The 25,501-nt window shown below is 35.1% G+C and overlaps 1 protein-coding gene across 8 annotated transcripts in view; it reads right to left on the minus strand.

Annotated features, from left to right (window-relative positions):
• Positions 1-25,501, minus strand: part of SOX5 (SRY-box transcription factor 5) — a 993,423-nt gene that overhangs the window by 259,854 nt on the left and 708,068 nt on the right. Inside the window, exon 1 of one of the 8 annotated variants that reach the window (XM_082351970.1) lies at positions 20,312-22,416. The exons of the other annotated variants lie outside the window; for them this stretch is intronic. The gene's annotated coding sequence lies outside the window, so the exon portion shown is untranslated. Of the gene's footprint in view, positions 1-20,311; positions 22,417-25,501 lie in introns of those variants that run through there. 8 annotated transcript variants of the gene reach the window in all.

Here is a 25,501-nt window from a genome sequence, read left to right on the forward strand (position 1 = left end):
TTCATACTCTTACTAGAATCAGAGGCAGGGTTCAGATACCAGCTACCAAACTGTTTATTCAACAAGGTGAGTTCAGCCTTTCTCAACTAACACTTTTGTTGTCTTTATTAAGTACACAATAAAGAAAACCTTTTCAATATTAGTACTCTGAAGAAAATTTATCTGACAAAATTATAGACAGTGTTCTAGAGATAAGATTAAGCAGATCACGTTCTATAACTACAGCTGCTTCTACTTGAAACAACTATATAAAGTTTAACAACCAATTTATTGTACCTCTGGAGATTTAAAGTTGGATATAATGCATTTCACAATAAATAATAACCTAGATTAATTTTCAATAATGCAATTTCAATGCTAATCTTCTAAAGGTATTGAATATAAATACATAGTTTAAAATAATATGTCACTGACACAAATAACAGTGCATTTGACAGACCTGAAATATTCTTAGAATGAGATCCAAAATGTCAGTGAGAATAATGGAAGATGTCATAATGCTTTCTTAATTCTGATACAAAATGCTGATAAGCTTTCAAGAAATTGTGTCAACCCAGTGCCCAAACATACTAAGAACTCCATAAACATTTGTTAATATATGGATGAACAACTGTCATATACATGAACCAAAGGAATGAACATAGTGAGAAAGGGGTGCTTAAAATATACATGTTAATGATAAGTAGGATATAGTATTACTTCAAAATTGGGACATAAATGATATAACGTTTAGCTATCACTTTTCTTTATAAAACAAAAAAAAACTTCTGTATACATGATCAAGGCATTAAGTATCTACACTGCAAATCCACAAATACAGATGGAGAGCCAAAAATTTTATTCTTACTATTCCCGTTTATGCCTGCCCTACTCCTCTAAATACTCCTCAAAAGCACTGACTGCATTTGAAGAAAAAGATCACTGCAGTTGCTCACATGGCAAACTCTGTTTACAAGAGTAACAGCCCTGAAAGAGGAAAGTGTATCATAAAATAAACAAGTATTCTCATTAGAAATTTCTTTAAGAGTATCATATATAGCCTTTATAATCGTTTCCTTATTTGTAAATTTGGAATAATCCTGCCTTACAGGATTGTAAAATTGAATTAGATAATAATGAGAATCATTTAGTCATTTGGAGAACTTGTTAAAATGAAGACATATTAAAAGGCACTCTGTTATTATAAAGCAGTTAGTTGGGCATTGGGCCCCACTTTGAGAAATACTCCTTTAGGAAATCGCTATCGTTGTGGCATCCCATTCCTCTTTGGGCTTATTTTCCTAAAAAGCAAATGAGAAGCCTCACCAGGAACAGGTAGTCTTGTTATCCATTTTCCCCTGGCTCCTGGGGCAGTTTTACAGCACCCAAGCCTAGAGACAGCCTCTCAGCAAAACTCAGTGTAGAGGACTTGCTGGCCATGACAGAACTGGGGACCTGTTTTAATTATGAGGCAGTGGTTAATAAGAAGAAAGAGGAAGGAAAGGGGGACAAAACAAGAGAAGGGGAGAAGGAGGAAAAGAGAACATGAACAAGGAATAAGAAAATAGTGTGGCAATTTTAATGCCTTCCTTCAATCTTCCAAACCCATATAGCCTACAGAATTTTTGGAAGTCATCGTCAACAGACAGTGGTAATTCAACCATAGTCAACCTCTGGCTTATCCAGTGGGTTACCTATCATGCTAAAGCTCAACTGAATGGAGCCCACATTTCTACTGGAATGATTCCTTAAAAAACACACCTTTTGTTGGTGAAATGTAAAAATTCAGCTTGATGTAGTTAAATATTAGGTCATAAGATTTCCCCTGTGTTATAAATCAACATTTTACTTTTTAGCAAAGCATGAATTCTTACACCTAGGGTTTTCTCCACACTTTGAAACATTTTTTATTTTTATATCAAAATTTTATTTACACATAGTTTCAATTGATTGCTATTAATTAATTTACAGTGGTACATGGATTTAGATTTCACTCCTATTGCTGCCTTCAGATGTAAATGATTTTCATGCTTTCGGTTGTATTGACAAAATTCTATAGTTAGGGGAAACAAATAAGGTATTTTCGTTCATTTCACTATCTCTGCTACTACCATGTCCTAGCAATCCTGGTAAAGAAGATGATGGTTTTCACAATCTACCCTCAGCTATCATAAGAAGAAAGCCCTCTTCAGGAAATATATGCTACAAATGTAAAATTCAAACTATTAGACATGGAACACACTTTAGGGGACATTTAATTCTCTTTTTACTTTTTTAAACATGAAACCTGGTTCATGGTTTTATAAAGGGGCAAGTCAACGGATATTCACCATGTAACTTTCATTAAAAACACTAGCCATTCAGATTCCTCATATATTTACTAACTCTGGAGTCTTCTATCTCAAAATATAACACATTCATAAAACATGATTCACTCATGGAAATCAATATGGTTTGGCTGTGTGATTATCATTAACACTGAAAAGTAGAATATTCAAAAAGAGTTTACCCTAACCTTTGTCTTCCCAGGTACACAGGAAAGATAAGTGACAACTGTAGTTGTTTGTGAAATGTATGTGTTTCAACAATACATTTCAATACAATCCACATGAGTATCCTCCATGGGTTTGTATGCTATTTTAGGTGAAAGTAGAAATGCCCAATAAACAATTTATCTTAACTCTGCTACTCACATGGTTTACCATTTTACTTGCTTTCCTTTTTGTGTTCTTAATCCTCTGCCATCTGGCTTCAGACTAGATCAATAACTACCTGCTTATAAACCACACTATAGAATATTATACTGTTAACAACTAATACTCTAGCCATTCTTCTCCAATATTCTTGAAACTACATAATTAACTAGATGTGGAAATCCTTTCACAATGCATATGTATATCGTCTTTAAATATTTTACAGTTTTGTCAATTACATCTCAATAAAGCTGGGAAGAAAACCACAGAAAACTATATTCAATTCAAATTTAACTTTCCTGAAATTGTTCTTTCCTTGTTTTCTTCTCTCACTATTTATTTTCTGTTACTCTTCTGAATGTGCCATAAGCAGGTGTACCACAAGATTCAATTATCCTTCTCTCCTCTAAATTCTCTATTATAATCTCTTGCACTCAACCACTTCAACTATCACTACTATGTGAATGGTTTGCAAATTCTTATGTCCTTTCCTGACCTCTTTCAAATTCCAGTTTCTTACTAACTACTTGCTGAACATCTCAGTATTGCCCAGTGGTACCTCAAAATGGTTATGTCCAGAAGAGGACTCATTATCTGTCTCAACAAAGAATCAGGTCTGACTCTTGGTTCCTCCACTTCATTTAATGGCACCTGCATATTGCCAGTCACTTTGCATCTTTAACTTCTCTGTGTTTTTGTCTTCACATAACATTTGCCATCAAGTCTCATTAATTTTTACCCTTCAATAGTTCTGAAATTCTTACTTCCCTCTCTGTTCGTAAAGACAAAAACCTTGTTTAGGTCTTAACTGACTCTGCTATAGAGCACTCTCATAGCCTCCTAACAAATCTCCCAATCTTTAATCCATCACTCTTTCATCAAATATTTAATACTAATTTGCTATCTACCAAGTACCATATTAGCCTTAGAACACAAAAATGAAATGACATAGTCCCTGCCTTCAAGACATTTATAGTCTAGTGGAGAAAGAGACTGTGAAATAGAGTGATTAAATGATATCAGGTATAAAAAGTAAATCTCATGTAAGGATAAAACATGAGCACAGAGGCCAAATTTCTAACCAGCCTGACAAGAGGTAAGAAAATCCTTCTTAGAAGAGGTAATGTTTAGCTGAATTTGAAAGGACTTATAAACATTATTCTGGAAAGTGAAGGGCTAAAAGCTTCATAAAGATGGTACAACAAGAATAATATCTCAGCAGTGTGAAAACCTATGATATGGTGACAAAACCTCAGATATGAATGTCTGTTCAGATACAGCTGCCGGAAGAGGAAGACAGAGAGTTGTGCCTTGAGTTTTGTTTGCTTAAATTTTATCCATTTAGCAAATAATTACTTTACCAAGCATCCAACATTTCACCAATCCCCTCATTTAATAAACAATAATTAGGCAACTATCATGTACTGAAGTCTGCTTCAGTACATGTTACTTAGTAAATAAACAAGCTTCCTGGCCTCAAAATACTTAAAATCTCATGGCAGAAGTAAGTATTACAAGGATTACAGTAAAATACAAGTTCTATAAAAAAGCAACATAAAATCCATTGTAGATACATCATCTAAACTTGGGGCTAACTAATTACACTATCTTTACTACCAACACTATCTATGGTACCTAAAATCCTATTAAAATGGAAAAAAAATCTATAGATATTGATCTATATCAGGACATCCATGACACTACTGTTTGTTAATCACCGTTAGCCAAAAGCAACTCAAGCAACTATGTAGCAAGGTGCAATAATAAATGATGAAAATGATTTTTGAGCTTTTCAATGCATTTCAACTCCTTAGTGTGGCATTTAGAGCTTCTCAAACCTGACCCTAAACTACATTTAGAATATAATTTGTTTTCCTTTCCTCGATTTATTTGTCCTATGTCCCCAGTAAACTTATTATTTATTTCCCCTGATGACACCTGATGCATTTTAACCTCTGTGCGTTAAACTATTAAACTATTCACCCCAACCCAGCCCCCTCGACAAAGGCCTAGAGCGTCTTCCCCCACCTCTTCCTATTCAGATACTGGCCATCTTCAGTGACATCACTCTATCATGAAATAATCCATTTTTTTCTCCATCAAGATATCTCTGCCTTTTTAAATGGAATTTATCATTTCCTGCTATCTGGCTTTTTCGCTAGCTACCTACCTATCATTGCATATAGCTATTGATACACTTGAAAAAAAAAGTCTTCATCACAAGAATGTAATGTTCCATGTGATAAGGTTGGCATATTACTTGTTTTATGTCACACTATTTTGTGAGCCCAGCTGTTTAAAAGAGTCTGTGAAATGAATGAGGGAATGAATGAACTCATTAATTACTTCAAAAATTCATTCATATTAACTGTGCTCATCATATTACTTGAAGCTGTAAGAAATGATATAGTTTAATGGATAATATTTTGCATCAGACAGCTCTAATTCAAGCCCTGCTTTTTCTAACTTTGTAGTCAATGTATTTAGCCCATCTAGACATCAGTTTTCTCTACTATAATGGCATATAAGTAGGTAAATAGGGAGATAAAGAAAACGTATATAGTATATGATGCCTGAGAAAAACACTATATGCTCAATAAATGTTATCTGTTATTAAAAAGAAGCGTTACTCAGGTTAGTAACAATCTTTCAAGCTAATCAAAATTAGTTTGTTATGACTTTTATGTTTCTATTTTCTACCATTAAAAGAGAAATGGGTTTACTCATTTTATACAGCCTCAACACAATGTCTTCGCAATTTGATAGACAAGAATCAGACTGGTCTACGTAAATATACATAACAAACCATGATAATTCAGAACAAAGTCAAGATTATCATCTAAGTGAAAGTCTTAGCAGTCTGCAAGTTTTCTATACACTGCTATCACTTCCTATTAATAACCTTGAAATTTAATATTTGAGTGAATAATTTACTGTGTGTGCAGTTAAATTTTGAAATTTGCCTGATCACACAGTGTAAAGCATTTGCTCACCACTCTTCTAAGGGGATTGTAGATACAGAAAGAATACATCACTGTAATACATTCTTTGAATTTATGGAATTGGGAATATTTTAAGGTTTAGATAGTCAGTTTTATGAGTAATTGCGGTTTTTTTCTGGCAAAAGCCATAAGAAAAAAAGGCAAGTGGCAATCCTTTCAATTCTTTCTCTGTTTTGACTCACAATAATAGCCTTACAGAGCCAAGGAAAAGTGAGACTCTTCCATTTGCCTTCTTGGGTTTCTTTCTCTTCCATTAACCTTCCGTAGTTCAGTGTAAAATCAGTCTTCTACACTTAGACCTAACATTTCTCGGCACTGCTCCTAAGAATGGCGTGCGTGAGAAGGCACAGGGCTGGAATACAGAAGACACCCGTGCTCCCAGAGTAAAGGTCAAGCGGATGCCCGGACGTCTTCTCCTCCCCAGTCTTGAGCACTCAAATGGGAGGATTGGCTTTGACTGCAACACTCGGCTCCTAATAGGTGGTGGAGACATGTTTAACACTGACATAAATACAGAGGGGTTCACTTGAGTCAGCTTTACTCAAACATTTCTTTTGATCTTTGGTTTATAGCACTGGAATCAACGTAAAATGTAAACCAGAACCTGAGTGCTATTACAATGTAAAAATTATCCTTGTTCCATTAAAAAAATTTCCGACAGTGGTAGTAGTAAGAATAGTGACATGGACGGGAAAAGACAGAGTTTTATTTAGCAAATTGCAGTAATTTCTGGCTTTGTTTTTTAAACAATAGGGTGTTTGGCAAAACAGAGTCACAATCCCAGTAACAATGGAATACAAGTAACAATAAAACATCCACAAAGGGGCTTCCCTGGTGGCGCAGTTGTTGGGAATCCACCTGCCAATGCAGGGGACACGGGTTCGAGCCCTGGTCCGGGAAGATCCATGCCGCGGAGCAGCTAGGCCTGTGCACCACAGCTACTGAGCCTGTGCTCTAGAGCCCGCAAACCACAACTACTGAGCCCACGCACCACAATAAGGGCGCGCCTAGAGCCCATGCTCCGCAATAAGAGAGGCCACCGCAATGAGAAGCCCGCACACCACAATGAAGAGTAGCCCCCACTCGCCACAACTAGAGAAAGCCCGCGTGCAGCGGCGAAGACCCAACTCAGCCAAAAATGTAAATAAATAAATAAATTTATTAAAAAAAAATCCACAAACTATGTAGCTTTTCCTGTCACAAGGTACTGTAATCTTCCTAATGACTACACTTAGGCCAGGATCTGCATCTTTGGGCAACAAGATGGCGTTCAGGGGCACACAAGCATTTTCTGCTACAAGGAAAAGGAGTGTGTTTGTTTTACTTCGTAAAGTTTGTTTTACTTTGTCTCATCTTCCTTTCAGCACAATTTCCTACCTTTTCTCCACTTCAGATATCTACCCAGGGCCTTTAGGTCAACTTTTAGGTATCCAGACTTCTCACTGAAGAGTCCATTTAGGTGGAGTGCCCTATTTCAATGTTTGTATAAACTAAGATTTGTATTCCTCTTTTATACTCCACTGTTTATTTTTGTATATCAACTTAAAATATACTATGATTAAATAAATTCACAGCAATCTATGAATGGTCAGTTGGTTTATCTACCCATCTGTGCTTGTACTTTTAAGAGTGTTATGGGTTGAACTGTTGTCCACAAGGAAGTTATGCTGAAGCCCTAACACCTCATGCCTGTGAATCTAACCTTATTTGGAAATAGGGTCTTTGCAGATTTAATCAAGTTAAGATGAGGTCGTTAGGGTGGACCCTAATTCAATATGTCTGGGGTCCTTATAAGAAAATGGCCATGTAAAAGCACAGACACACAGAGAGAACACCATGTGACAGCTGAGGCGGAGATGAGAGTGATACAGCCTCAAGCCAAGGAATGCCAATGCTGATGGTCACAACCAGAAGCTAAGAAGAAGCAAGGAAGGATTCTACCAAGGGTCTGAGAGGGAGCATGGCTTTGCTGACACCCTGACTTCAGACTTTTAGCCTCCAGAATTGTGAAAGAGTAAATTTCCATTGTTTTAAGCCACCTAGTTTGTGTTACTTTGTTATGGCAGCCCTAGGAAACTAATACAAACAGCATCTTATTAATTCAAATACGTTATAGTATTTTTGAGCAAAGCATACCTCTTTCACAATTCAGACTCCTTATGTGTGTATGCTTGTGTGAGCAAGCATATTCTGTTTTTTCTTCTTTTTCATCAAATTTTAAAGGGAGATAGTCCCACAAATATAGCTTTGGAAATAAAAGAAGCAAAGCTAACTCTATATTTCAATCTAATACCATTTTTATGTCTTTCCTATGGTCCTTTGTACTGCCCCCATCTCCACCCCATCACCTCTAATTTAGTGCCTACACATATATATTTCCTACATTTTTAATGACTCTTTCTTCCTATGTAAATTAATGTTTATAGAAACTAAAAGCAAAATCCGTCAGTAATTCTTTTAGCATTACTAAAGATTGCTCATTTTTTAAAAGATCTAATTCCTAGTAGTTAGTCAAATATTAATAGAAAATGGCCAAAGTAAATATCCAAAATAAAACATGTATTAATAACATATATGTGCTTTAGATAAGTATTTAATACTTAAAATAAATTTGTATACAAACACACATACATACTTTTAAAATACTATAATCCTATATTTACTATTATGCAACTTTTTGAACTTAAAATATAAATCATGGATATCTTTCCATATCTCTATGGATAAATTTCCCTAATGTTTAATAATCTCACAGAAATCCATCTATGAATGCACAATAATATAGCTAGCCCCCTGACATTTAGAAAGTTTCTAATTTCTCTATAACAATAATGTCACAAACAATATAGTTACAAATTCTGGCATATGTAAAACCAGGGGTAATGACATCCAAGTTAGGGTGTGTGTGTGTGTGTGTGTGTGTGTGTGTGTGTGTGTGTGTGTGTGTGTGTGTATAATATCCTTCTGATGTATATGCCTCTTCACATACACACTCAAATTTCTACATGTGTATGCACAAAATATCTCTGCAGATACACAGGAGAAAACATGTTACATGAATCATTCTAGAACTGAAATTGGGTGAGTAAAGAACAGGAGTAGGAAGGAGAAATACTTTCCATTATACACATTCTATTACATTTTTTACTATTTACCCTGTGCATGTAATATCCTCTCAAAAATTAGCTATACTTTCATAAATTAAAATGTGGAATCAGAAATTCCTTAGAAATTAATAAATGTAGAGCACAGTTATTCGACATCAGTATTATATAAATTCAAATAAAATACTTTAAGCTAACCAGAAATTTTATGACTGGTACCTTTTATTGAAAATTGTTTTCATTATTGATCTGATTATATTATTCCTAAACACAAACAATTTAAAATTAATTTGTCACATATATTTATTTTTCTTTGGAAGCATACATTTTAACAGTAAAAACTAACCCAAATTTAGACTTTGTAAAAGAAACTGAAAACCTATAATTTTTCCATTTTACAATGTATAAGGTTAGGATAGGAGGAAAACTCATTGGTTCCAGATGGTTACATCAGTGGCAAATGAAAGTCTTTTTTTTGATAGAGTTGAGATTACTGCACATTTTTAGTGGGTTCCAGTTGTTGATAATAGACTGAATTTCCTGATAGCCTTTCCTCTCCTCCACAATATTAGCTTTGAGTGCATACTAACTGAAAGAGATCTTAAATATTGAAACTGTGCAATAAATGCCTCTTATGATTTAAAATTTCAATAGAAGGAGATCTAGCCAGAAACCTTGTCTTTGGCCTGAAAGAGCAGTTACTCAAACTGTTAAAAAGTAACAAAATATTTTCCTGAATATTTCAGTGAGTGAAAGAAAAACCATAAATCTACCTGAAGCAACTATTGTTTCTGGAAACACAGAAATCATCACAAGCAGGTGCATTACTATCTCTGTCTCTTAACTTATCAGACCTCCCTCTTTTATGCTTTCCAAGTTGACTTATTGGTCACTGGATTAAAAACTCCAGAAAGTTATGTAACACACCACAGAATATAGATAGGAGTGGCATTCAGCACATGGTTTATTTATATACCACAAAACATGGCACCAGAGAGTCTTTGGAAATTATTGTTATTACGATCATTTCATGTGTGCAGCATCACAATACAAGCCCCTTTAAAAAACCCACAATTGTTACTCTACTGCATTCAGAAAGACACACGATGCAGGCTCAGATCTTGGCAACCTGTGAAAGTGCCCAGTCGAAAATTACTAACAGCTGGAGATGACAGTTGTTTTAACAGCTGAGCTGACAGGATTAATTTAAATGCACTGAAATCAAAAGTAGATAACACCTGTTTAGTCTTCTAGGGCCATTCGACAAGGTAGGCCAAAGGAAAAATGCAGAGCCAGAACTGTGTCTCTTTCTCTCCTCGAAGGACAGAGGGGCTTCAGAGAAGAATGTCACCTTTTTGATGGAGGTGGGGTAGATTTCAGCAGCAGGGGCCTGGTCAGGCTTTATCAGTTTTTAACATCTGGTTCCTATAATATACCTCCTTCCCTTTTTTCCTTCTCTGTCCAAGGTCTTTGACCCAAACCCAACAGTGGATAGAGATCACTAGATTTCAAAGCTATGGCTACTCACTACAGCTCCCTAGAAATTCTCTTGGGTTAATTAATGTATTCTCTTTGAGCTTCACGGCCACAGCCACAGAAGAGCTGCTTTTTTTTTTTTCTTCCCTTCTTATCTTTGGATCCAAAATATATCATGTCATACAGGAGTCTGCATTTCAAATGGCTGCCAAAAAAATTATTCGGAGTTGGTTTTTGTGTAGGATATTTGTCAATAGTTGATTGTTTTAATCTAAAAACAAAAAAAGAAGTATTAAATAAAAATGTTGAATTGAGGAATAATGAAAAAATGGTTTCGTTTGTATGGGTGGGGATGGTAGAATACAGTGATTTCCTCAAAAGGTGCGTGTAAGCCTAGATTTATATACTCTTATGAACACAAGTACATAAATGAAACAAAATCAGACTGGAAGCAGAAGTGTTTATTTTGCTTCCCTTCCAGGAATGAGGATCTAAATTTACTCAAGGAACATAAAGACTATTTTCTCTCACATAGAGGAATATTTTGGCCTAATATTAAGAATCCTAACATGTACAAATCAAAAACTGTTCTATTCAAATACTGTGCCAAAATTATACTAATATCATTTACAGGGAACACACAATATATGGAATGATTCTGAGTAGACACAATGTTTGCCCTTCAAACTTTTACCAAATTCTATACTGCCCAATTTAGAAGAAAATATACTTCTATCCGGTGAAGTAGGGAAAGGAAATATCTTCAGGATTAAAGCTGCTTCTTTCTTAGCCAGCTCTGGATTTTGAAAAGCACAAAACATAAGGTTTTTATGTTTATCTGACTTACAGCCAAAATAAAGAGATAAGACAATAACGATATTTTTTTCTCATTTGGGGAAAATAAATGTGCATAAGCTATTTTGAGGAGGCAAGATTTTTGAAAATTCAGAAACTTTGGAGCTTTTAAAATTGTCAATAGTGATGTACATTTAAAGGAGGAGCATGATTTAGAATCTTGGTTAATTATGGAAAATGCAAGATGATACACTTTAGGGGTAGGCCAACTTCTAGGCATGTAGTACTTCTAGCTTTCCTATTTCATAAAAATAAGTTCTGTATTAGAAATACTTTAAAAACAAATCATTTGTAGTAATCCAGAAACTTCTTGAAACACTCTAATTAAAAAAGAAAAAAAAGCATATCTCTGTTAACCTCAGAACAATATAAATATATGAATGGCTTATCCAACAACTCAAAACAAAACCCAGCTTTTAAAGTGCCTTAATTTTAATAAAAGTGAGCTGTTTATAATTTCCATATATTTGGGAATTTTAAAGGCATATCTCTGTTATTGTTTTCTAGTTTAATTTCATTGTTGCCTGAGAACATACATTATATATTTTCTATTCTTTAAGATTTTTCCTTCCTTCTGTTAATGAAGCTATATTACATTCATTGATTTTCATATGTCGAACCATCTTGCATTTCAGGAATAAATCTCCCACTTAGTCACGGTAAAAAAAAAAAAAAGTGCCTTAAGTTTGTTCACTCACTAAAAAAAAAAAAAAAAAGTGCAGTAAAAGCGTAGCCATTCTAAATAAGGGGAAACTGTTCTTATTACTCCAAGTAATTTGCAATTGTACTGGGATTTTTTAAATCTTTGAGACGCAAATAATTGTATTCCATGAAATCAACTGCAATAATATTTTTTAAAAAGCAAAGAAATAAATTACTACTGGTAGTTATATTTTCTACATATAACACCTGATCAGTATCTGAAATTGTATGATAGAATATAGCTACTTATAGCATACATTTTTATTTTTATTAATAATCTAATAGCAGGTCAACACAAATATTAACTCTGGTGTGACTGAGGCTTTATTACCTTATTTTCTTGTCAACATCAAAGTTATGACTGTGTTATGGACAGTAAAAGTGCAATGACATACTTTAAATACTTTGGGTCAAAATATGTACAGCAATAATTTGTTCTTCTTGGTAGTTTCTTAGAGCAATTTCCAAAGAAAAAACAGAGAAGGAAATGTTTTTTCAGAAAGAAACACTTATGCTTTAAAGGACAATCTGTTATAATGTATTACTTATTAGATCTCTTTAGAGAAAGACACAAGAAGAAAATTTCAAACCTAGAAATAACACAAGCAAGGCCAAAACCAAACTCAAGGGGAATTTTAAGAAGCATAGATTGCTTATTGTTTGTTTTCTTCATATCCAATATCTATTTGGGATGGAGGGAGAGGAAATGGTGACTCCACAGAGTTTAAAATCCAAATTATCAAAATCCCACTTACTAGTGAATAGCTCTGCCTAAAAAGATGAATATTGACATACTATATCTAAGAAAAATATATGCTTCTCATAAAATGTACATGAAAATGCTTCTATTTGAAAGCATCTAAACAGAGTATGTAACATAAAGAATAAAAAGATAAGACAGACAGTGACCTTCAAGTGGAAGTTACTGTGAGAATTAAAAGAAATTATTTGCTAAATGATGTGAAGAAAAATACCTCAAACTGTATTGCATTTTTCTCTTATACTCAGTTCTGTCTTAAAATAAAAATCACACCTTTTGAGAAAATGTAACTGTATTTCTAAAGCATTAGGTTCCAAGTTTTTTTTTTTTTTTTCTGTGTTATAGTTATTTCAAAGTTTTTGGTCTATTGGGTATACAAACAATAATTGCTGATCTATTCAGTCTAATGATAGATTCTTCAACTTCTATAAAATAAAGAACAATTTCTTCCCTGCTTTTTATCTCTTTACACAACTCAGAGACTCAAAGAAGATAATTACAAACAATGCCTGAAGAACGGTTCAGTTAATGTTAATTTATATAACAAACTAATTACTACCAAATGGTAAAAATCACATGTGGAAGTCCCTCTCTCCCACACACAGAACTAAACCAGCAGCCATCTATCTCAGCTTGGGGAGAGCTCAGGGACACCCAAAGAAGATAAGGAAAAGGAAGGGTGCAGAAGCATCGGCTCGCTCACCTACATAAAAAATCACAGAATTTTTCTGAACATTGAATGTTTTCAGGAAGCCAAAAAGCAAACATATAGAAAGAAGGTGTTTCAAATGTCTTTTAATAAAAGCACATGTTGTTCTGTAATCATCATCGCAGGTAGAAACCTATCTTCAGCAAGTAAATGCTTATTTTGTTTTAGACACAAACTATGTATTTTTTAAACTGTCATTCCTCATCCATGTACCATTTTGCTATAGAAGAAAGAGCATGCATACTTGCATCTTCTTAAGGAAGTTAATAATTTCTGAGTTCTAGAATGTGTATGTCTATATACCTAACAATTAGTAAAATAGTCTCCTTATATATTATGAATGTAACTTGACAGATGATTGCTAAATTATTCTTACTGAAATAAGTTCATTTTAACAAACAATGCTACCAATATTTTGACATTTAATTAGGCCATAATTATATCAAATGCAGCAAAATAAGGGAAATATTTTTCCTTTAAAATCACAAGGTGAATCTTGACATTTAAGCAACAATAGATTTTTCAGATGAAAAAAAATCCAAATGGGAATGTAAGAGTATTAAAATGTTTTTTATTTTTTAAATTAAAAGAATATTTATTCATAGATGTGTTTCAGCTATGTTTTTAATGACATTCAGAATTCCAAATAGAGAAATAAGGTCTTGGCAAATATTTGTTGAGTGAAAAACAGAATGAGGAAACTGGAAGTAGTAGCAATAATATTAATTTCCCCTAACACATATCCCTTGTAGAATTAAAAATGTTTTACACATAGCATGTTCTGATCTCACTGAAATTGGTTCTCTTGAATTGCCCTTTATATACTTGCTGGTAGCTGACCTGATTCAATGATAGACCATATAGCAAACACTGAAGCAAGTGGATTTATAGGAAATTATTCTCTTCCACAGTGAGATGTCCCATACTGAAGGGTTGTAGCACTTCAATATGAGATTCCTATAGAAGGCAATGGAAAAGACTGTACAAAGCAGCAGGACCTTAATACTACAAGTGAGGAGACTCTGCAAAATTATCTATTTATTAAGTTATTTCTTGAGGCTATTTCATAAAAGTTGACACAGAACCTCTAGAAAATATTGTTTTCTGAAGTTCTTCAGAGATACACATAAATTTTTCACTTCCTTTAGCAGCTTTTAATGGAAACATTAAAATAACATTTTAGTTCTTTTACCTGTACTATGTTCATACGCTATGTGATGATCAATTTTACTCAGGAATATTCTCATAGAAGTACGAATATTTTAAAACAAAAGTCTAATTTTGTTTGCCTTTTAAAATAGGTTAGAAATAGGTACAAATTGCAAGAAAGGTTTTCATCCAAAGAATCTTTATGTTGTGATATTTTCATTCAAGATAACTTTATCACTGTCCAAGATTATAGCGGGCACCCCTATTAGAATTAAAGAAGTCACTTTAGAGATATAAGGACTCTGTAACTCTCAAAATCTATAAAATAAGGTGTATAGGTTGGTTATCAACGGTGCTCTTTATCTCCCTTGCAGTATCTCTGGAGAGGCAGGTTCATATAAGAGAGAGAGGCATGATTTAAAAAAAGAGAAGTAAACATAGGTCAATTCAGGATTCTAGCAAAAACTAACATTAAAATGTCTGCCTTTCATTATTGGGACAAAATTTTCACTCAAAGCAATGCAAATAAATTATAAGCCACAAGTCTTACAACAAAACATCTTATCTTCTATCCCAATGCCTTAGTACTAGAGATTCACAGTACAGACCAACAGCAAACTTTGTTTTTATTTGGATTACTACAGAACACCTAATCAACACCAATGATTAACCTGGTGTATAACAGATCAGTGAGAGTTCACTGTTCTGTTCTTCTTTTTGCTCATATTTCTTAATAAAATATGAGCTCTCCAATTCTGTTTTTTTAACTTCTTTTGCATATTGACTTAATAAAACATTAATATATTGCTAGAATTTTATATCTAGAAAGAACTATAAAACTCACCTAATGAAATAATTTTATTTTCAAATAAAGGAAAATGAAGCAATTGTCCAAGTTTACCCAGATAATGATAGAGGAAAATCTAGCATCTGAATCTTCATAATTCAGTATTTCCTTTACTAGACTTCCTTTAGGAAGAGAGCTAGAAACCCTGCGGTGGATGCCTTGCTTCAGGTCGGAGATCGCTTATTCAACCATTCAATTAACTCGTTGAATTAGGAGTCACTGTGCTAGGAACTCTGGATAATGGGGTGACTGAGACTCTGTTCCTGCCCTCTAGGACAGGGGTTGGCAGACTATCCGTAAAGGGCCAGGGAGCAAATATTTCAGGCTTTGTAGGCTATACTAGTCAACTCTACCATTACATCACGGAAGTACATTACAGGACACTACCTCCATATGTAAATGAATGAGCATGGCGCTGTTCTAATAAAACATTACTTAAAGACACAAATTTAAATTTCATATAATGTTCACATGTCGCAAAGTAGTCTTCTCTTGAAGACTAGCAGCCTAGATTTGGCCTACAGGTCATAGTTTGCCAACCACTGCTTTAGGAGGTCAAAATCCAATGGAGGGGAGAGACAATACAATTTCTTAAGGGAGGGAGGATGGGGGCAATTAGAGTTAGCAGAAAATTTCTGGTAGGGGGTGAAACAAACTAAGTATTAAGAATGAATGGCCATAACCCAGGTGCGAAGTAAGGTAAAAGGCACTGCAAACAGACATCATAAGCAAAGAAAAGCATGGTAGCTGTGAAAAGCCATAGGCAATTTGGCATTACTAGAAAAAAAGTCATAAAGAGTGATGTAGGGAATGGTAGGAAATGAGAAAAGAGGCTGGAGAGTAAGACAGGAAGTGAACTCACTGCAGCTGCAGGCTGACCCACCCACCCAGTTTAATAAAGGTCTCTGCAAGACCCAATAAAATATATAGGATGGCACAAGTAGCACATCACATGCCAACTGAGGCTCTTTTTCCACTCTTGAGAAGAAATTAAATGTCTACTTCCACATCCCGAGGCTGCTCCGCCATTGTCTCTTTTTCTTTGGGCAAATACTTTAAGAAAAATATCGATTGCATTTTATTAACTGCCAGCATGACATGTCAGTATGTCAGGAAAAATGTATTAATACTTGGTTCTATATGTACCTGTTATATACTTGTATGTCTTAGAATTCAAGCAGTTTTGTTTAAAATTGAGGTTATACAAATGCTGGAGAGGGTGTGCAGGAAAGGGAACCCTCCTACACTGTTGGGAATGTTGGTGCAGCCACTGTGGAAAACAGTATGGAGGTTCTTCAGAAAACTAAAAATAGAATTACCATAGGATCCACCAATCCCACTACTGGGCATACATCCAGACAAATCTATAATTCAAAAAGATACATGCACCCCTATGTTCATAGCAGCACTATTCACAATAGCCAAGACATGGAAACAACCTAAATGTCCATCGACAGATGAATGGGTAAAGAAGATGTGGTATGTATATACAATGGAATATTACTCAGCCATAAAAAGGAATGAAATTGGGTCATTTGTAGAGATGTGGATGGACCTAGAGTCTGTCATACAGAGTGAAGTAAGCCAGAAAGAGAAAGACAAATACCATATGATATCACTTATGTGTGGAATCTAAAATGTAACACAAATGAACCTATCTATGAAACAGAAACAGAATCAGGGACATAGAGAATAGACTGGGGTTGCCAAGGAAGAGGGGTGTGGAAGAGGAATGGATTTGGAGTTTGGGAGTAGCAGATGCAAACTGGTATATACAGAATGGATAAAGAACAAGGTCCTACTGTATAGCACAGGGAACTATATTCAATATCCTATGATAAACCATAATGGAAAGGAATATGAAAAAGAATGTATATATATATATATATATATGTATAACTGAGTCACTTTGCTGTACAGCAGTAATTAACACAGCATTGTAAATCAACTATACTTCAATAAAAAATAAATAAAATTTAAAAAATAAAATTGAGGTTATAACTGTAGAGCAAACAACCTTTTGGCTAAGCGTTTAAATTTTGAGAATGGATCAGTACCTGAACCAGGAACTTACACAGCTAAGTGTACTTTAGCCCTCTGGATAAGGTTAGGTTATGTATCCATTATTATTACCATGATTTGGGCTCAACTTTCCAAATACCATTCTGCTAAAACAAGAATTCAAAGATAATATCCTCTACTATTTTAGTGAATAAAGGCTAAAGATGGATAAAGGGGAAATAATACATTCTATGTATAGGCTTATTAGCTTGAGAACCTGGGGGGGAAGCAATTAGAATATTTCCTTAGGGTTGTCAATTTTTCCCAGAAAGCTACAGATAAGCAGAAATCAATAACCTGAAAATATCCAGAAAAAATGAGATGATGAGAAAAACAACATTAAAAGAAGTTATGTCATCATGGGCTTCCCTGGTGGCACAGTGGTTAAGAATCTGCTGGCCAACGCAGGGGACACGGGTTTGAGCCCTGGTCCGGGAAGATCCCACATGCGGCGGAGCAACAAAGCCCGTGCGCCACAACTACTGAGCCTGCGCTCTAGAGCCCGCGAGCCACAACTGCTGAAGCCCGCGCACCTGGAGCCCGTGCTCCACAACAAGAGAAGCCACTGCAATGAGAAGCCCGCGCACTGCAACGAAGAGTAGCCCCGCTCACCGCAACTAGAGGAAGCCTGCGCACAGCAGCAAAGACCCAATGAAGCCAAAAGTAAATAAATAATTTTTTTTTTTTTTAAAAAGAAGTTATGTCATAGAGAGAGAGATCCAGTGAATACTGTAACAGCTTTCTGCTCAAGCATGTAAACAGGATTGGCTAAAGCAGTCATAATAGCCACATGACCTTCACAGGTGACATAAACAGAGATATGTCCATCGATATGTAAATATTAATTCAATTTAGAGGATAAATAATTATAGGCACTGATTATATGTTCACTTTAGCTGTAAGGCACCCCCCTCTATTTACAGAGCCTCCAGTACCTCCTCACTCACAGTGCCTTTCACCATGAAGTTACATGGTTTGTTTCCCCCAAAAAACGATGAGCAAATTAAGGACAGGAACGGTGTCTTTGATCTCCGTCCTCATTCACCTATAAAATAACTAGCATATAATAGAACCTCAGTAAGTGCTTTCTGTCAGAATGAGAGAAACAGTGAATAGGAGAGCAAACAGAAAACAAAGGGATTACAGAGAAAGGAGGTATTGACTCTCTGGGGCATCAAGAGAGACTTTACACAGGATGTTAGCAGGAGTCCAAAGGTAATGAAAAAATAAAACAAAACAGAATGGGAGGTTCTGTTCTGTACTGAGATCCTTATCTGTGTATTTTCTTTTTGTCAAAATTTGTTCTAGGCCAAAATTTTTTAGTTTAGAGATTGAGATAAATGCTCCTAAAATCTAATTATAACTTATTATATTTATTGTATGTGTGTGTGTGTGTGTGTGTGTATGTGTGTGTGTGTGTGTGTGTGTGTGTGTGTGTGTATTCTTTAATTCTAGGGAAATTTTGGAGATCTAACAGAGTTGGCAAGATTTTGTCCTGTGTATGTGAGCATAGATGTAGATAAAAATAACTGACAATGATAGAGATTTAATATTTCTTTAATGCTGTCTTCAAAAGCAATTATTAGACATTATTTCAGAAGGGTTCACATTGTTTGAAATTTAGATAAACCATTTCAAAAGACAGTATTTCCCTATTTAATGGAATATACTTTGAAACTTGCAAATACTCTTAATTTGAATATCTTAAATTTAGAAAACAAAAGAAAAATTCATGGAGAGAAAAAACAAGGACTCTCAGGTTTACTATGCTTTTTGAGTTAATATTCTTTATTAACCCCCAATTACAATATTCTTTAAGTGAAAAAGATGTGCTAAAAAAATACACAACTTCAATTTATCTTCAGTTCTTTTGGTTCCTTCTTAATGATTCCCATGAGCTGTAAGGAGAAAAGACTGAATAACCACAACAGCAAGGTGGCCGTCCTCCGTCCGGCAACTCAGAACAAGCAGAGCTAAACTAAAGCACTGAGGGGGCAAAACAAGCACACGTCTAATTCTGGTCCATTTTACTCTGCCACTGGACATGACTTCTGCCGGGAGTCTGGAGTGCTGTCCTGTATGTGAAGGCTGAGAACCGACCTCTCCTATTCACAGGGTACTGCTCTCAACATTGCTACCTCCCTGTTTAGGTGTTTTCCTTCCCTTAAACATGGTATCTCGACAGAGGTGAAAAATACTAACAGTGCCGGAGCAAAGACTGAAGCAGAAACATTAGGGTTAAAAAACAGAGATAGAAAACAAAACTCCAAAGGGAGAAGGGTGCATTTTGTTCATTTCTACCACTTTCTGCTTCCAAGTCTTCCATTTGACTAATGTCACATGATGGTGTATAAACTTTTCATGCAAATTTCTACAAAGCGTAACTTCTCAGAAAAGAAAGGCCTATGAAACAGAGATTTAATTCATCTTGAAACAGCAAATCATTTCTTATCTATTAACACACAAAATACCAGCCTAGAAGCACTGTTCTGTTATAATAAACAGACGTCTTCGATTATGACATGCTCTCCCAGCTACTGATCTCTTCCGTAATTATACTATGCAATGAGCACGGCACTGATATTATACTAATATGTAGGGAGGAGAGAACTTAAACACAAATTAAATCAAGGCTCAATATTTCAGTGAAACTTACATAAGGACTGAGAACAAATGGTCTGTTTATTAGAAGGAAGTAAAAAGATGATTTTATAATATCTCATTTTCTATTTCTAATTAAAAAGTTTAGAAATGAAATCTGTCTTAGACTTCTAGTCTCTTAACTGTCCATTTCAAACAAATTAGATAAAACTGTTTATCATGTTTCACAATCACCTGTACTTGTCATATTAATAGCAATAACAATCTTCAAAAAAACATTTTATATAGACAGGTTGCAAAGAAAAGAGAATGGCAAATAGAAAACTTTTTTCTACAGACAAAAGGATAAAGTTCAAGAAAAGGTTCCTCTCACCCTTTTGCAGAACTGTCAAACAACTTCTATTGACCAAGAATAGCACACAGTAAACACACCAAACAAAAGAAATGATGAAAGATGTATTTACTTGTTCAGGGCTTTTATTTTTCTTTCTATTTCATATACACCCACTGAACAGTCTGCATTGTGTTAATAAATAACCAGTAGCAACCTAAGTGAACAGAGGAGGGGTTTCTATGATGCTGTCAGGTACCAGACAGTTGCTTGGCACTGCTGATACAGTGCTCTACACGTGAGTTGTATGACCGCATATAAAAGAGAGCATATAGGTTAATGGATGGATCCTTTTACGTCTTAGATACAATGGGAGGAAAGAAAGAGAAGTTGTAAAAAAAAATGGTTAGCTTTTTGGAATTGTCCAACCCTTTCAATTTGGGAAGGAACAAATCAATTTTACGGACCATGTCCTGCCAGAGTAATCTTTTACCAGATAACTTGCTGTAGTTATTTGGAAATCTGCTAAACTGTAACTCCAAACTCTTCAACACTTAAGTGATTTTTCAAATTGTTTCCAATGTTGGCTCCATGCTTTATTCCATATATATGAATTCAAATTTGAAATATTCTGAGGAAAATTTTGTTTCTATTTTCTAAAATATGAAAAAAAGTCTAAATAATATGCATGAATTGGAACTAAAATCCATAAGCTCAGTGATCAGCGTGTTAAAAGTTTACCTCATTTATGACATTAAATACTCAAACAAGATAGCTACTCTGTTTCGTCAGCCTGACACATTTTCAGTGTTTTGAGCTTACTCTTCATTAAAGTTTGTTTCCAAATGTTCCGTGACAGTCTTTCCAAAAGTCACGAGAAAAGTCTAACATAAATGAAAATAAGCTAAAGCCAGAAAACATCAGAGTAAAAGTGAAATTATATACATACACACACACACACACACACACACTGTGTGTGTGTGTACGTATATATATATATATATATATATATATTTATTTATTTATTTATTTATTTATTACTTATTGTCTCATAAATGGTTTCTATATGATATGTAGATGACCTGAAAAGATATATGAATAAAAGTTGGCTTTCAAATTCAGGGCATAAAGAAAGGGCATTAGCTCTGAATTCTACATAAGATCTCCCCCTCAATGTCAAAACTCCATCATCCAAAAGTGGGAGCGCGGAGCACAATCTGGTATCCAAAGATTATCGACATGTAGGAAAGACTATCTTAATCAACCCAAATATCCAGGTCATATGCTCATTCTGTTCTGCCCTAGCCTCACTGCTCCCTCACGATCTTGGCCATATTTTTCTTCAACATTAAGGGTGGTTAAGGAGGGCACACTGGGAGTCCTTGAGGTCTCAGAACTCTGGGAGCAGGTGGCAAAGGAAACTCTGAGTGAGCTCTCCACCGACTCTAGTGCTGTCCGTGCCTTCCCCATAAGCAACTCCTATTAAAAAAAAAAAAGACCAAGCATCCACTAGAACAAAACCAAGCAGGCCCATTTAATTAGGGCATTTGCTCGATATCCACTTCTTCATGTGAAACACACAGACACATGGGCCTAGGAGGTCTGATTAATTTTAATATGCACAGTCGTGACAAGTGCCTCAGGGGTAACTGAGTGAAAAGCACACAGGCGCGCAAACACACAAAATCCTCCAGCTAGTCGAGTCTGACAAATCAGCTTCAGAAAAATGCTGTGTGTGTTCCCCAGATTAGAGTGTTAAGATTCAGCAAGGGCCTGAACCTTTAATGTGAGGGAAAAGAGGCCTCAGAAACAGGTGGCTGGCTCTTCACTCTTGAATAAGTGATATCTCCAAAAGCTGTGGCACATGAGCAGCAAGAAGGGCTGGCACCTTCCCCTAATGTCCATGTCCAGCCTGGGTCAATGGGTGTTTTTTAAGTGCTCCATGCATTATAACTCAAAGTCTGGACCCAAGGGTTTTAGTTATGGACAAGGAAAACAGGGGTACCTCATTTATCTGAAAGGTTTAGGAAATATTAGAAACATTTGGGTAAAGACAAGCTTGCAATGATTTTCACAGTCCTGTTGGTAGATAAACTCACGTATAAGCAGGAATCAAATAGTACTCTTCTTATGTAACAAATAGCCACCTGAAAAAAGAATGCCGCCTTGATTGTTCACAGAAGGATGAACATCAAGGACATAGTCTTAAATATGATTACATTTTATTAACAAAAGTACAAGTTCTAATTGAAAAGAAAAATATAAGCTTTCTTGGCCGAATGGGATTCTTGTACAGACAGCCCTGGATCTCAGCTCAGGGACCTCCTACTCTAAAGAAGATCCCCCAAAGGCAATCCCTGAGCCATTACAATCCAAGTCAGAAGGTCTTTTGAGAAAATATAAATTAATTTTCTGTAACACTTAATGAAATCAACAATATCAAGATAAACCGCTGTGATGGATCCCGCTTGAAACGAAGAGGAGCGTGAATACGTTTCACTCTAGTGTTGAAAAATTACAAGGTCTCAGACTCAGTGTACTCTGTGCTAAAGTTAAAGCACTTATTCCTAAAGACATAGGTTCTACAGCATTTGAGGGTGTCTTCTTTAAAAAATAAACTCTTTTATCATCATTTTATGAGTGTCGATTTCCATACAGTGGTGCCTTGGAAAAGGGTGCCTGGAAGTTAGACCCCAGCAGGCTCAACAAGAAGAGACATTTTCCAGTGACAGACTGCATAGACAAACACGTAGCCACAATGCATTAGGAGTAGCCTCCAACAGCGGTGGGAGTGTGAGGAACAAAACTTAAAAGGGCTCAACTGAAAAGTACCCTTGTTTGTCCTTCAGTGGAACAGCACTTACAAAACCTCTTCAACATGTACTTTGTCAAAAGGACAGTGAGTAACTAAACAAAAGCAACTCAAACCTCTGCCAATTAAAGTATCTTTAGGCTTTTCTCCTGATCCGTTCAGTTTTTATTTTTCCCACCTCATCAAATGTGGCTTTAAAATAAGAGTGAATTTCAAAGTGAATTTCAATATTCTTAATTTAACAGAATGCTTTGGGATTTTGAATTTAGGAAAGCCAATCTCCATAATTTCCTTATAAAAATAATAATTAAAAAATGGTAAAATTAGGGGGTAATTTTGAATTCCAATTTCAACTTATCTGTTAACGTAATATGGTTCAATTTAAATTCTAAAGGGCTGCTCAACAACAGATATTTAAAGTAAAAGAGCAGGCATTGTGATTTATAATGTAAACTCAAACATCAAACTTTCAATGCCTGTAGGGATGTTCACAAGGCCAAATATCATGCACCAGGGGCCTGTTTTTTCCACAGAATAATTATATATAATGCCGTAGCACAGCACAGATGAAAATACACTGCTTATAATATCTACTTTAGGACCCCTAAAATACATCTTAAAACAAGGAGAAAAAGCTTTATATCCATTTAGAGAATCTAATGGGTCTATATGTCAACACATTTATAATAGAAATTAAAAGTCCATTAACACATAATTATTTGGGGGGAAAAAAAGCACAAGTAAAGTACCACAGAAGGTACAAGCAACTAAATTGAATTATTTTCAATACATGTGACAGAAGCAAATATCAAAAAGATACATTACACAAGAATATTCATACATATTTTTAAGTTGTAAGAGAGCATAATTCATGACCAAGAATTTACACTTTTTTGTTTCATAAACATACAGTTATAAACTTAAAAAGTGTCCAGCCCAATCCTAGAATGGTATACATGGAGTTAAGAGGAAGTTTTTTGGCATTTGCCACTGAGAATTTGTAGTATACTGACTGCATGGTGTCAGGGTGATATCCACTGAACAATATTCCCTGCTGTATCTGCTGGAGAGAAAGAAAGAGAAAGAGACAGAGAGACAGACAGTCAGGCAGAGACAGAGAGAGACAGAGCGAGAGACAAAATTGATGACAATAAAACTCCCAATATTTTCTTCACCCAGTGATGGTCTCTGGTCTGTAGGTGACTCTGAGGGTGAAGTCTTGAGATATGTCACAATATATACTTTTCCAAACTCATTCCATTATTTTATTAGTTCTTACAAAAAGAGAACTTTTTTGTGAATTCTGTACTAAAAGCAATGAACTGTTTCATGTAAAGTAACACTGGGTGACTTTGGTAATAGGTTATGCCTTTAGGGTCTTGTAATATAAAATTGTGAGCAAAGATTTTTTTGAAGAAGTTCAGGAAAAAATTCCCAATTGTGTAAATGATGACAAAGTCTAGTTCTAGTAGAAACAAAATTTCACAAATAAACGCAGTATCTCACACACAAGGGGTACACTCATCGTGGTGTAACAATTTTGGAGGTGTGGGCATCATACTCTAAGAAGGAAGAACACTGACAGATACAGATGCTAAATAAAACCAAGCATATGTGGGATCAGAAAGGAGGACTACACACATACCCACATGTACACACAAAAGGAATGAAAAGAAAAAAAATCAAAATGGGGAGGAAAGGAAGAACAAATGAGAGAAAGCTAAAATCTTAGAAAATTATGAAACTTTTGGCCAAGGGAGCCTTCAATTATCTTTGTCTTCAGTACACATTCACATTTATTGTAGAAATAAGAATATAAGAAATCCACACACCCAATGTTAAATTGCTTCTCCTAGTCTCATATTGGTCACATTTTGCAATTTTATCCGTATCAATATGGAGAAATCGTCTTTCTTTTTGAAAAGTAATTCTTCAGGTACAAACTTGCCTAACCATATTTTATTTAGGGAAATTTATATAAATAAACTTCAAAACAACTAGCTATCCTAGGATTTTTATGAATGTTGGGTTTGTCGTTTTTGTTGTGGATTACATATCCTAAATTTCCAGAATTTTGCCGGTCTGAACCAGAATTTTTCAGTATATGTAAGTATCCTGGGAAAGCATCACTGGAGCCATATTATGTTTCTGGTATGCCTAAAGTAACAATGTTTCTAACCAGCCAAGATGTGGTAATGACAATAACTGGTACAATTCCAAGTTGGTTATAATTTATAAAGTACTTTCATGTGCATTACCTCATTTGTTCCCTTCAACAACCCTCTGATGAAAGTAGGGCAGTTAGATTTGCCAACAGAGGACAGATATGCATTACATTAACACAATTACTACAGCAATTTAAAGGCAGGTAAATATAATGTCTTTTATAATATAAATTATAAAGTAGATGCTCAGTTTTA

The sequence above is a fragment of the Balaenoptera borealis genome (genome assembly GCF_965194805.1).
Source record: "Balaenoptera borealis genome assembly, chromosome: 13".
Lineage (NCBI taxonomy): Eukaryota > Metazoa > Chordata > Mammalia > Artiodactyla > Balaenopteridae > Balaenoptera > Balaenoptera borealis.